Source organism: Felis catus, chromosome A2 (genome assembly GCF_018350175.1).
Source record: "Felis catus isolate Fca126 chromosome A2, F.catus_Fca126_mat1.0, whole genome shotgun sequence".
Lineage (NCBI taxonomy): Eukaryota > Metazoa > Chordata > Mammalia > Carnivora > Felidae > Felis > Felis catus.
The window spans coordinates 38,803,871-38,816,052 of NC_058369.1; positions in this window are offsets into that span (position 1 = coordinate 38,803,871).

The following is a 12,182-nucleotide window of genomic DNA, read 5'->3' on the forward strand; positions in this document are numbered from 1 at the left end:
CAATACATAAGCTACTCTTCAGAACTGATGTGTCTCTCAGGAAGTAGCCTCCAGAGCTGAGCATTTTTGGTCATTGATGTGGAAAACTTCTGGGCTGTCCTGCTCAGCTCACAGCAACCCTCCCATCTACCCACCTCCTGTCCCACACAGAATGACAGCCAGGCAGCCACACAGGTTCTACAACAGAGCTTCTCAAATTCCTTGGTGTGCATACCAATGGCCTGGGGAGCTTGCAAACATGGAGATTCACTAGGTTTGGGGAGGCCTGACAGTCCCCATTTCTAACAATTTCCGAGGGGATACTGATGTGGCTGGTCCAGGGACCACACTTGGGGTGACAGGTTGTATATAAATCCACCCGTGGCCATAGGTGATTGGACTTGGATAAACTGGGCACCGAGGAATTGAGTAAGTATGCAGAATGAGAGCTACAGAGAGCACTGCCTGAGTCCTGTGGCTTTGAGTCCCTGGGTCCAGGTCCTACTCTTACCTGGAAGATTCCCCTCACTTGAGTGCCATGAGAGACACCATCATTATCATAATCATCTCTTTTTTCCCCATAACATTGTTGCCAACTGCTTTCAGTTACTTGCACCCCAAGAATCCTGCTACATAGCACTGGAGACGCTCAGCAGGTATGGAGGACAAGCACAGGTCCTCTCCATCTCAGACCTTAGCAGGAGCACATCGAAGGTGCTTGCTAGATAACTTCCGACGGAATGAATGAACATCATGCCCAAGGCATGCTGTTCTCTACAACTTCTCTGTGCCCAGATTTGGAGAAACCCTTTTACTTCCTGTCTCCCTGTCAATCCTAGAAATCGAATTGCGAATGTAACACGCTGTCAATTTTTCTATTTATGCCATCTATTCCCTCGGCACGCTAATTTCATTCTTCCTATCTGGCAAGGGAAAAAGGGACTCGGGGAAGGTGTATTTCCCCTTTAAATACCATGAAAGTTATGAATATTTCTTTCCCAAACTGCCAAAATAATTGTTTCATTTACAGAACTGAAATTCTCTAGGGAGCGTCCCAGTGATGTTCTAAATTGCTAACATCAGATATGCAGAAAACAAATATGGGGCGATCCATATGCTCCCAATCCTGAATTTAGCATCTCAGCTCAACAAAAACTTGCATTTCAATCACTTTCGGTGAGTTCTGGGTTATGAGTATGTGCAGGGTTAGGGCTGGACCAAAGCCACCGGCCTGGAACCTTCTGCAGCGGAGCTCTGTGTCTGCACAGCCGGAGGCCTGCCCTCGTTGCCATGTAGAGAGTTCACTTTAGATTAACACTCACAGGCTGCAGAGCCCCAGTCAAAGGGGAAATCCAAGAAAGCGCAGGCTATGTGATTGCAAAAGGAGAGGTGGCCAGATTGCTCCCTCTTCCTGTTACTGCTCAAAGAGTCCTATTGCCCTGGGGCTTTGGGGCACGGCCAGGAGTTTACCACTTCTCAGGGCTCCATTAGGAAAACAACATGTAAGAAGAAATAGCAGATCAGGAGCTTGGTGCGATGAGGAGGACGAGGAGGACGATGATGATGAGAGCAGCTAGCATTTATAGAGCACATTTTATGTCCCAGGCATTACTCTCAACGCCTTACGTGTGTCGCCCCACTTACTCTTCAAAATAACCCTATGTGGTGGGCATTAATATTATACCCACTTTGCAGATCAACAAAGTAAGGCTTGGAAAGATGGGTTAACATGCTAGTTAAGGTTAATGGAATAGCTGTTGCTTTTTCATGCCAGCGGCCAGTCTCACTCCTCTACTAAGTACGGTTTCAGTTTCCCTTTGGAGAACCACTCTCCCAGGCTACCTACTATTTCGGTGGACACTCCAGAACCACCAACTCCTATCTAACTGAGTCACTATTGAACTGTGAACTACACAAGGGTAGGTACTAGCCTTTTTCAGCTCACACATTAGCACAGGGCACAGTTTAAGTGCTTGATAAATATTTTAAGGACAAATAAATGAACACAGCGTACAATGTGTAATAGATCCCGTGTGATGGTTTCTACAACAGCTGGGTGGTGAGGAAGAGCCCTGACTGGGCAAGCCTGAGTTGCGTGCTTACCCTAGAGCAATCGGGCACTCTCTTAGGTATGTGAATAGAGTGACACATGGGCAGGAGCTTTCTAGAGCTGATTCATCCTGACCGCGGTGCCCTAGAGGGGCTACAAACTTGATCCTACACCTGCCCCCTGTTCCTCTACTTTCCAGGCCCAAATGTTCAGAGTTTCCTTCAGTTCTCTGAAATATTCCTTGCCATCCCACAAATAAATCCCCTTTTGCGCCCAACTGCACCAGAGCTGGTTTGTATTGCCTGCAACCAACTCGCCCTGCATTCTAACTGGCAAGTTTGTACAATTCATGACATGGCGAGGCCCAGAAAACTTAACTACAGGGTCACAGGGGCAGCGCTGAAAGCCCAGGGTGTGAAGTTGAGCACAGCCAGTGGCAAGGAGCACTCATGTATTCAACAACGTTCACTGAGGGCTTCTGTGAGCCCAGAGCCATAATTGGTCTTTTCCCTACCTTTTTCTCTCTAACGATCAGCAATACGGCATCATGCCCACTTGGCAGGTGAGAAGAGTAAAGCTCAAGGGTGCTGAGTGAACTGCCCCAGAACATAAATATACCAAGTGGCACAGTCCCCACCGAAAATCATGTCGTCCTGAGGCCAAAGCAATTGTTCTCATTGCACCACACAGTCTCCGGCGGACTGAGAGCTTGGCTCACCGGCAGGGCTGAAAAACCAGCCCCTGGTTGCTAGAGCTCGTGCAAAAGGAAACAGGAGAACTGAATCGAGGCTGAGTTCAATGTGTGTTAAACTAGATCAGGGATGGGGGCAATAGCCATGGAAGCCGTTATACACTGCACTTTTCAATGACTTTTTCAATTATACAGAAATGACCTCGGGGCGCCTGGGTGGCTCAGTCGGGTAAGCGGCCGACTTCGGCTCAGGTCATGATCTCACGGTCCATGAGTTCGAGCCCCGCGTCGGGCTCTGTGCTGACAGATCAGAGCCTGGAGCCTGCTTCCGATTCTGTGTCTCCCTCTCTCTGACCCTCCCCCGTTCATGCTCTGTCTCTCTCTGTCTCAAAAATAAATAAACGTTAAAAAAAATTAAAAAAAAAAAAAAAAGAAACGACCTCATTTAAGGAGAAACCTTGTCTGAGTCAATGAAAGTTCTACGAGTTGGCCCCAACTTCCCAATTCCCCTTGCTTTCATGCTCCAAGCAACTCCAATCTTCTGCCACCGTGGTCTAACATGCATCTACAGCCTGTTACATTCTGCAATCCGTAAGAATCTATTAACACTCAACTTAAAACCCACTACAACTTGTTAAGGCCAGTTGACAATATTTAAGTCAAAGAGCAGCGCGTGACAGGACATAGCCAAGGAGAATCTTTTTCTCCTCTTGATCTAGTGACTCACAGATGTTGCCCTCAGAGCATCCATTTCACTTTCTTTTGATTTCCCTTTGAATAAGCCCCTTCTGGTGCTTGGTCCATGTGTGGTTGACCTTAATTCCTCCTTTCTTCTTAGGTGCAAAGTGGGCATGTGGTTCAGTTCCAGCAAATAAATGCCTTCTATTCCTCTAACTACAACGTTTGGTTCATAGTCGGCCCCCCCAGTGGTCTCATGTAACTCAGTCCAGGGGCTTTTGCCGGACTAACGATATGAAGAAGCTCTCCTTCCCTTGGAATTACCAGTTATAAATAGGATAAAATCCTAGAGCTGCCTGTGAATAAAGCCAACAGTGAAGGTAGCAGAGTTGCTTAGAAATGGAGGAGGATGAAAACTCACTGCATTATTCAAGCACCTGGATGCAGCCTTACCTGAAGTCTATGCCTTAGACCTTATGGTTACAAGAAAAAAAAAAAAAGGCAGAAGTTTCCTTGTGTTCTTAAGCACATTGAGTTGGGTCTCTGAATCTCCTGTCAATAAAGCCAGGAGCAATACCATGGACTCAACCATGTGTCCTGGAATTACATTTACCTGCTCTGGACTGCTCCCATGTTTTCCCAAATCTTTATGAAGGTTCCTAAGATTTATGGGTTTTTAAATTTTACTTTTTTTTAACTTCATGCACACCAAGAAGATGTAGGAAAAAATAGTTACGTGGCTTGCATGTTATATAATATTTGTTGAAAACCCACCAAGTTCCAGGCTACTGAGGCTAAAGCACTAAATGAAACCAGAAAAAAGAATCCTGCCCTCATGGAACTTAAGTCCTAGTGGAAGAGAAATAGACCAGAAACAAACATAGAAATAAACAAAGCAGGACAAAGTGAAAGAAAATGGCACAAGAGGGGATGCTGTTCCAGGCAGATGGCCAGGAAGCTCTCTGAGGAGATGACGTCAGAAGCAGCAATACCGATGCTGGCTGGCAAAGAGTATCCCAGGCAGCGAGAAGAGCTAGTTAGAGGCGCGGCTGCAGGCGTGTGCTTGGCGTGTTCCGGGAACACAAAGGAGGGCAGCGTGGCTGGAACAAAGTAAGTGAGGGGGCCAGTGACAGGACATGACTTCAGCAAAGTAGCCAGAGGCCTGATCGCTTGGGGCCCTCCAGACCCAGAAGGACCATGGGTTGGATTTGGCTGTTATGGGGGAGCCCTGGTGTGTGTGAATGGGGGAGGCGGGGGGTGGGCAGAAGAATGGCATGACCAAATGCATATTCCAAAAGGGCCACTCTAGGACTGTGTGGAGAATGAACTAAAGAAGGGCAAGAGGGAAGGCAGGGAGACCAGGTCAGGAGGCCACTGTGGCCCAGGTAAGACAGACCAGGCAAAATAGACCTTGACCAAGAGGTCAAGGTCGAGGCGACGAGGAGCATTTGGATTCTGAATATACTGTCAGGATAGAGCCACTGAAAATAGGTATGGATTGGACGTTGGATGTGAGAGAAAGAAAAGACTCAAAGATGATAGCATCAAGCTCTTCACATGAGTCTAGTAGTGAGTGGAAATGTCATTTACTGGGGAGAAGAAAGATGAGAGGAGTAATGGGTTTGGGGAAGGGAAATCAAGAGCTTCCTTTTGGATGTGTACTTCTTCTCTTACTGTGGCAAATTATATCTAAAACTTACCACTTAAGCATATTAAAATGTACAATCCAGGGGCATGGAGTACACGCACCACGTTGCGACCGTCACCACCATCCGTTTCTGGCAGTGTGGATGACTTTCTAATGGGTAACGTTTCCATTAGCACGAACAGAAGCTTTGCGCCCATTCAACACTGCATCCCACCCCCCTCCCACCAGGCTCGGATCATCTCTCTTCTACCTCGTTCCTCGTGGAGGCCAACCGGACGTGGAAGGAAAGATGCCGCAAAGCACGTAGACATCGTGGTACGGGGGGGGGGGGGTGAAAGGGAGAGAAGAGAACTAGAGACATAAATTTGGGAGTCATCAGCATACGGAAGAGTTGGCACAGAACTCCCGTTTGTCGAAATGAATGTTTGACTTAGTCTCTTTCACTGCTGTGCAGCCCGGAAAATGAGTACGGTGCCAGACACAGTGCCTGGCATATAGTAACCCTTCAATAAATATTTGTTGCATCGAGTAACTACACTCTTTGCCCTCGCGTGTGTGAGAGCGGCGACTCTTTCAACGAGATTTTTTTCGAAGTACAACCCTTGAAAATAAATAGCTCTATGTCTTAAAAAAAAAAAAAAGAAGAAGAAGAAGAAGAAGTCTGAACGAATTTTAAAATACACTGGCACTTCTCTTGCAGTTTTCGGAAATCATGTTTGATTTGTGATTTCTTTGGCTGACGACTGTGCCAAATCCAGTACCATTTGACATCACGCTATGTTACATCAACAGAACGGGAGTGACAAAACCAGATGTGGCGTGTCACAGCGAACGAAGATCAATGAGCCCAAGAAGCAGGAGCCAAAGTCTGGTCTAAAACCAGGCATCCGAAGTGTGTTTCAAAATCACCGACCTCTATTCAAATTATCCGGGTGATGTGTGAAGAAAAATGTGGTTGTGCAAGAAGATAAAATCGTGACTACCAAGAGGAGACTCAGACAGCGATTTATCTTCAGCTGACGAACGTTATCTACACAGAATAACCTTCAAGTGCCAGATCTTGATAATCTCAGTTACGTGCAGGTGTCTAGGCTCCGCCGAGCCTAAGCGCGCGGCAACCCTTCCGCGTGTCAGCGTGTGCGACACGCAACTGGGGTGTGGGAGATACCGGAATTTATCTTTGGGTAATAACATCGCAAACATCCTCTCTAGCAAGACAGCCACAAGTGCAGAAATTTGGGGATATAAATTTGATTTGAGAAGGCTTCAAAAGCCTCCGCGGTATATTACGTTCTCTTAACGCTTGCTTCCCAACGCCTGTAGAGTTAACCATAGGTTATCGATCCACCAGTGCCATGGTTTCAGCCTTGGAATTGAAGCTGAATTGGAATGGCCCCTGGCCTCTTCAGTGTCCAGTCGAGGCTCTGAAACTCAAAGCAGAGAGGTACAAGATGGGCAAGTGCTCATCTACCCTAGTGTCAATGTTTTAGTGGGAAATGAAATCTGTTTACAGTAAAATCACTAGCGTTTTCTCTCAGGCATCATACCTTCTCAAATCACAAGTGAAGTGTCTGAATTTGGCATTAATAATATTTCAAGAAACCAAACAGCTCCTGGAAGGTATGCGACAATATCCGATTACTTGTGTTGGAACTTAAACTTTGAAAGCGAGGATATATTTGCTTACTTTGAAAAATGATAGCCTACTTCAGTTTAAAAGGCTGGTTATCCAAATCCAATTTTGTGGGGAAAGATGAATTTATCTCCTTCCTCAAATTTCATCATTGCGTTTGGAACTTCCTTATGAATTCAGAGGAGGAAGAGACCAATATCTATCTATTCCTTCTTCAGAGTGGAAAAACATTCAGGATGGATTTGAAATGCTTTTGTAACCTGGTGCTATGTTGGGTCACCACCTTCTTTCAGATATAAATGTTCTTGGGTTTCTACCTGTCTTTAGTGATGATGGAAAAAAAAAAAATTCATCACTATTGTACCATGAAAATATTTAAGGACCAAAATAAATGCTTGAATTCCTCAAGTCTGAGTGTTGACAAAATGCAAAGGATTTGCATTTCTAACGATAGCCAGTGAAAACAACTAGCATGTCTCTGGTGATGCACCAATAGCATTTTCTAACACATTCCACTGCAAAACTAGGAGTGAGAAATCTTTCCTAACAGACAGCAAGTTCACTTGCCTTGGGAATTTTGAATGAACCATATATTTGATGCAAAACCTTTCCCCCCACCCAGTAACGTGCCCCATTTTGAAGTTATTATGCCCTATTAGATATGCTGCTGGTGGTCACTAGCCACAGAAAATCGGACCTTGACTTTTTTCTGCTACCATGGTTTAGTGTATGTCACACTCCATTACTAATTTGTTGACTCTCAGCCATACAGATTATTTTTATTTAGCTAGGTTTCACAGTTTCTTACCACTTGCTCAGGGAATAATTAATAAAATAAGGAAGGTCTTAAATATATTCAGAGGCCATGAACTCCTCTTCTTCCATTTTATCACTGGGAGTACACATAAGATACCACAGGGTTCTAGGAAGTCTGAATGGAGACGGTAAAGTATCTACATTGTGGGACAGTCTCCATGAATTGGTCAAACTCTATCAACTGCACCTTAGCCTCTGGGCATTGAAGCAAGCCTTTGCTATAGATAAGGATGAGCCTACCTCCTTCAAGAAAAATGAGATAGTTTCAACAAGTAGTCTAGTGTATCAAATTTATAGTGTGCCCAAATTGAAATCATGGCCAATAAGATTGAAAAGAAGGTATGTTATGGTTACTAAGTCTTAACAGCTTGGTAAGGAGAATCAACTTATTTGGGAGGCAACAAGGAGTCAGCGGACAATTAGATTAATGGCTTGGTTGTTGTTTGGTTTTAGTAACTATCGTCTCCAATCTCACAGGATGGACTGGAGGGATGAGAGCCTGAGAGTGGGAACAGTAGTATTAAGAGTGAGCACACACGCGAGAGAAAGAGAGAGAGACAGAGAGACAGAGAGAGACAGAGAGACAGAAAGAGAGACAGAAAGAGAGACAGCAGAAAGCACTATGAGTGGGTGTGAAAAAAGACTCATGTGGGAGATGGACCCTACCGGCCTCAATGAGTGCTGGGATGGAAAGTGTACAGGTCACAGATGACTGGTTTTAATTCATGGACAGGAGAAGAGAGCTGAGTAAGAGGACTGGTATTGATGAGACAGGAATGTGTGAGGCTATATTCTGGGCAGGTTGAGTTTGAGCAGCCTGTGGAGTATCCTCCCGGAAGTTCAGTTTTGTCTCTGAGGAGAAAAGGCTCACCTCAAAGTCTAGATTACAGAATGGCCGAGATGGAGGTAATACTTAGGACCTGGGAGAGGACAAAAAAACCTGGAGTGTAGGGAAGAAGAAAGCCGAGGCTAGAACCTGGTTGGAAGAAACTACAGTGGAGAGTGAGAATATGGAGAAAAAAGAGGAAACCTGAAACTCATAGTGACATCAACACCAGGAAGGAGAGAATTTCAAAACTTGCAAATGATGTGTTACTTCCAGAAGAACACGGTGAAACTGCACAGGTTGTGTGAACTAGGGGTTTGGTTTACTTCTGTTAGGTCAGATTAAAAGTGAGTGAGGATTCTGCACAGCAAAGGAAATGGTCAACAAAACGAAATGGAAAAAATATTTGCAAATCGTCCATCTGATAAGGGACTAATATTCAAAATATACAAAGAACTCCTGCGTCCGACTTCAGCTCAGGTCACCATCTCGTGGTCCGTGAGTTCGAGCCCCGCGTCGGGCTCTGAGCCGATGGCTCGGAGCCTGGAGCCTGCTTCCGATTCTGTGTCTCCCTCTCTCTCTGCCCCTCCCCCGTTCATGCTCTGTCTCTCTCTGTCTCAAAAATAAATAAATGTAAAAAAAAAAAATTCAAAGAACTCCTACAACTCAATAGCAGTAAAACAAGCCCATAAAAAACCGGGCGGAGAATGGGAATAGACGTTTTCCCAAAGACGACACAAAGATGACCAAAAAATATATGGAAAGGTGCTCAAACTCACTCATCATCAGAGAAATGCAAACAAAAACCACAATGCAGTATCGCTTCACACCTGTTAGAGTGGCTATCATCAAAAAGATAAGAAATACGTCGTTGGCAAGGAGGTGGAGAAAATGGAACCCTCACACCCTGCTAGTGGGAATGTAAGTTGGTGCAGCCATTATGGAACATACTACGGGGTTCCTCAAAAAATTAAAAATAGGACTATCAAAGGATCCAGCAGTTCCATTACTGGATATTTATCTGAAGAAAACAAAAACACCAACTTGAAAAGATATATGCATCCCAAGTTCACTGCAGCATTATTTATTAACCAACATAGGGACAAATACACATACACAATGGCATATTATTCAACCATAAAAAAGTAAGAAAATCTTGCCATCTGTGACAACATGGATGGACCTTGAGGACATTTTGCTAAGTGAAATCAGTCAGAGAAAGACAAATGCCATACGATTTCACTTCTATGTGGAATCTGAAAACAGAACAAAAGTTAGCTCACAGAGGGAACAGACTGGTGGTTGCGACAGGCTGGGAGTAGGGGGTGAGGCAGATGGGTGAAGGGGGTCAAAAGGTACACATTTCCGCTTATGAGATAAATAAGCATGGTGATTAGAGTTAATCATACCATACAGTGTATTTGAACGTTACTGACAGCAGATCTTAGAAGCTCTCACTACAAGAAAAACAACCCCACAAAACTATGTACGGTGACGAACATTAACTAGATTTACTGTCATGATGGTTTTGCAAGATGGACAAATATCAAATCATTACATTATACACCTGAAACCAACATCATGTTTTATGCCAATTATAACTCACTGAGAAAAAAAGAAGTAAATGAGGAGAGGGGACAATATCTAGAGGCATAATCTGTGTGGCTTTTTGGAGACCTGGGCAGGTGAAGGAAAGGAGAAGAAAACAGGAGCCCAAGAGGGCACCCTGGGACTCAGGCTTTCAACAGCTAATTAGCAGAATAAGAGGAATAATGCAAGGTCTGCACAAAGTGGAGTGCTTTTGTTGTATCCAATGCACAGTTTAAATACCTGGCCAGACAGGTCAAGGTCAGGTAGGGAGCCCAAGATTCAGTAGGGAGGACGTTAAAGCCAGAATGGGAATGATAGCAACCACGAGAAATGAGAGAGAAACCACTCTGGGATTGGGCAAGGAGGAGAAGATGTATATGGTTTTTGTTCTGTTTTCTTTTGGTGGATATGTTGTTTTGAGTGTAGTACAAACATCACGAGTGATAGATTTTTACATGGAATTTTTCAGAAAGTGAATTAGGTGCCAAGGCACCAGGCACCCTCCCACTTGGCCACAGTCATCAGGACCTGCTTAGTGATAGGTGCCCCCTTTGGATGCCACAGGGGTTCTTCTGTGCCCTGGTCATCACCACTCCCTGTCGTCTACCCCAACTCACCTAGTTTATATGATCTCCCTGGTCTCCTGAAGCACCGGAATTTGCTGTCCCTGGGCCAGAGGTACCAATTACTCAGTGCGGAGGCAAAACTAGAAAGCTATGAATATGTAACGATTATGATTAGAGGCAATTTCAGAGCCAGATCTCAAAGCCTATCCTTTTCTTCTATAATCCACAGATTTTGAATGTAACCCGAATATTATATTTCTACTAAAATAGAAATACACACGTACAATAAAAATACAGATCCACATTCCCTTATTCACAATTTTGAAATTCAAAGTTTTGTTCACTTTTTTAAATTAACTCAGCGTTGCCAGGACCTGACCTGATATCGGATCTTTTTTTGTTTTTTTTTAAGTTTATTTATTTATTTTGAGAGAGAGCGAGGAGGGGAAGGACAGCGAGAGGCAGAGAGAATCCCAAACAGGCTCCATGCTGTCAGCACAGAGCCCAACGCAGGGCTCAAATTCATGACCTGAGCCGAAATCAAGAGTCGGATGCTTAATAGACTGAGCCACCCAGGTGTCCCACTAACACGGGATCTTTATAGAGTTAACTTACCCCACTAATATCAACATTCACACATTTCATTGCAGAAATAGTGATGTTATCATTACAGGGTACAAAATGTATGGTCTATGCTTCCCAATACTTGGCTAAAATCCCCCAAATTCTATATTCTGGCACCAAGGGTTTCAGGTCAGGGATCGGGACCCTTACACAATGGCTTTCATGCATCTATGAGCTAAGGAAAAACAAAACTGTACCCTGTTAGAGGAAAAAAAAAAAAAACCACAAAACACCAGAGAATATCTAAAACAGTAAATTCAAAATAACATTCATGTAGACAATTAGCAAGAGCTGGAAGGGGGGAGTTCGGTATTTTCAAATAAACAGGTAATGAGAGGAACAAAGCCTGCTTGACTTTTCACAACAAATCTCTGCCAGTGGAAAGGAGAGGACGCGAGTTTGTTAAGAGTCCCGTCCTGTCTCTTCCCTCCATCCCCAGACAAACCTCCACCTCCTGTTCTTCACACTGTGAGAAACAGACACGTTAGCGCCACAGCGATTTTACAAAGGGAGGTGAGAAGGTACGATTGTCCTCAAGCCTACTCACTAGAGTAGGTTCGGTCATTACTCCGTTTTTGTTCCACAGACTCTCCGGCACGTGGCTTGCTAGCCAGAGAGACCGGCCAAGCCGATCTTCCTAAAAATGGAGGCTTTGCTCCCCTGAGACAAAAACCCATCGGTTTTTGTGTCAGCTCGAAGTCGGGCTCGGCGGGCTTCGGAGCCCACATTACCACGCGTGGGCTTTCTAGACTCCAACATGCCCCCCGAGGCATTTCGGCTGGACTATGACCAGTCAGAGCCAGTGGCCTGATGTGCCATCTATTTTCTCTACTGGAGCGAGGGGGGAGGGAAACGATTAAGAAAAGGAGTCTGATGTTTCCACATCACTCCAGGTTCCCCGATGATCTCCTTTCAGCCAAGTGTAGCCACGCTGTTTGTAGGGATGCGAAGCACTTCGGCAAACCATCCCGTGCATGTTCCAGCGGCACGCGGTACCTCTCCCCGGAGTGTACGGGATTGAACGGGGCCTGAATACCTGCTTGCTGAGCAGAGAAAAGCGTGTACCTGGTTTTATGCCAAC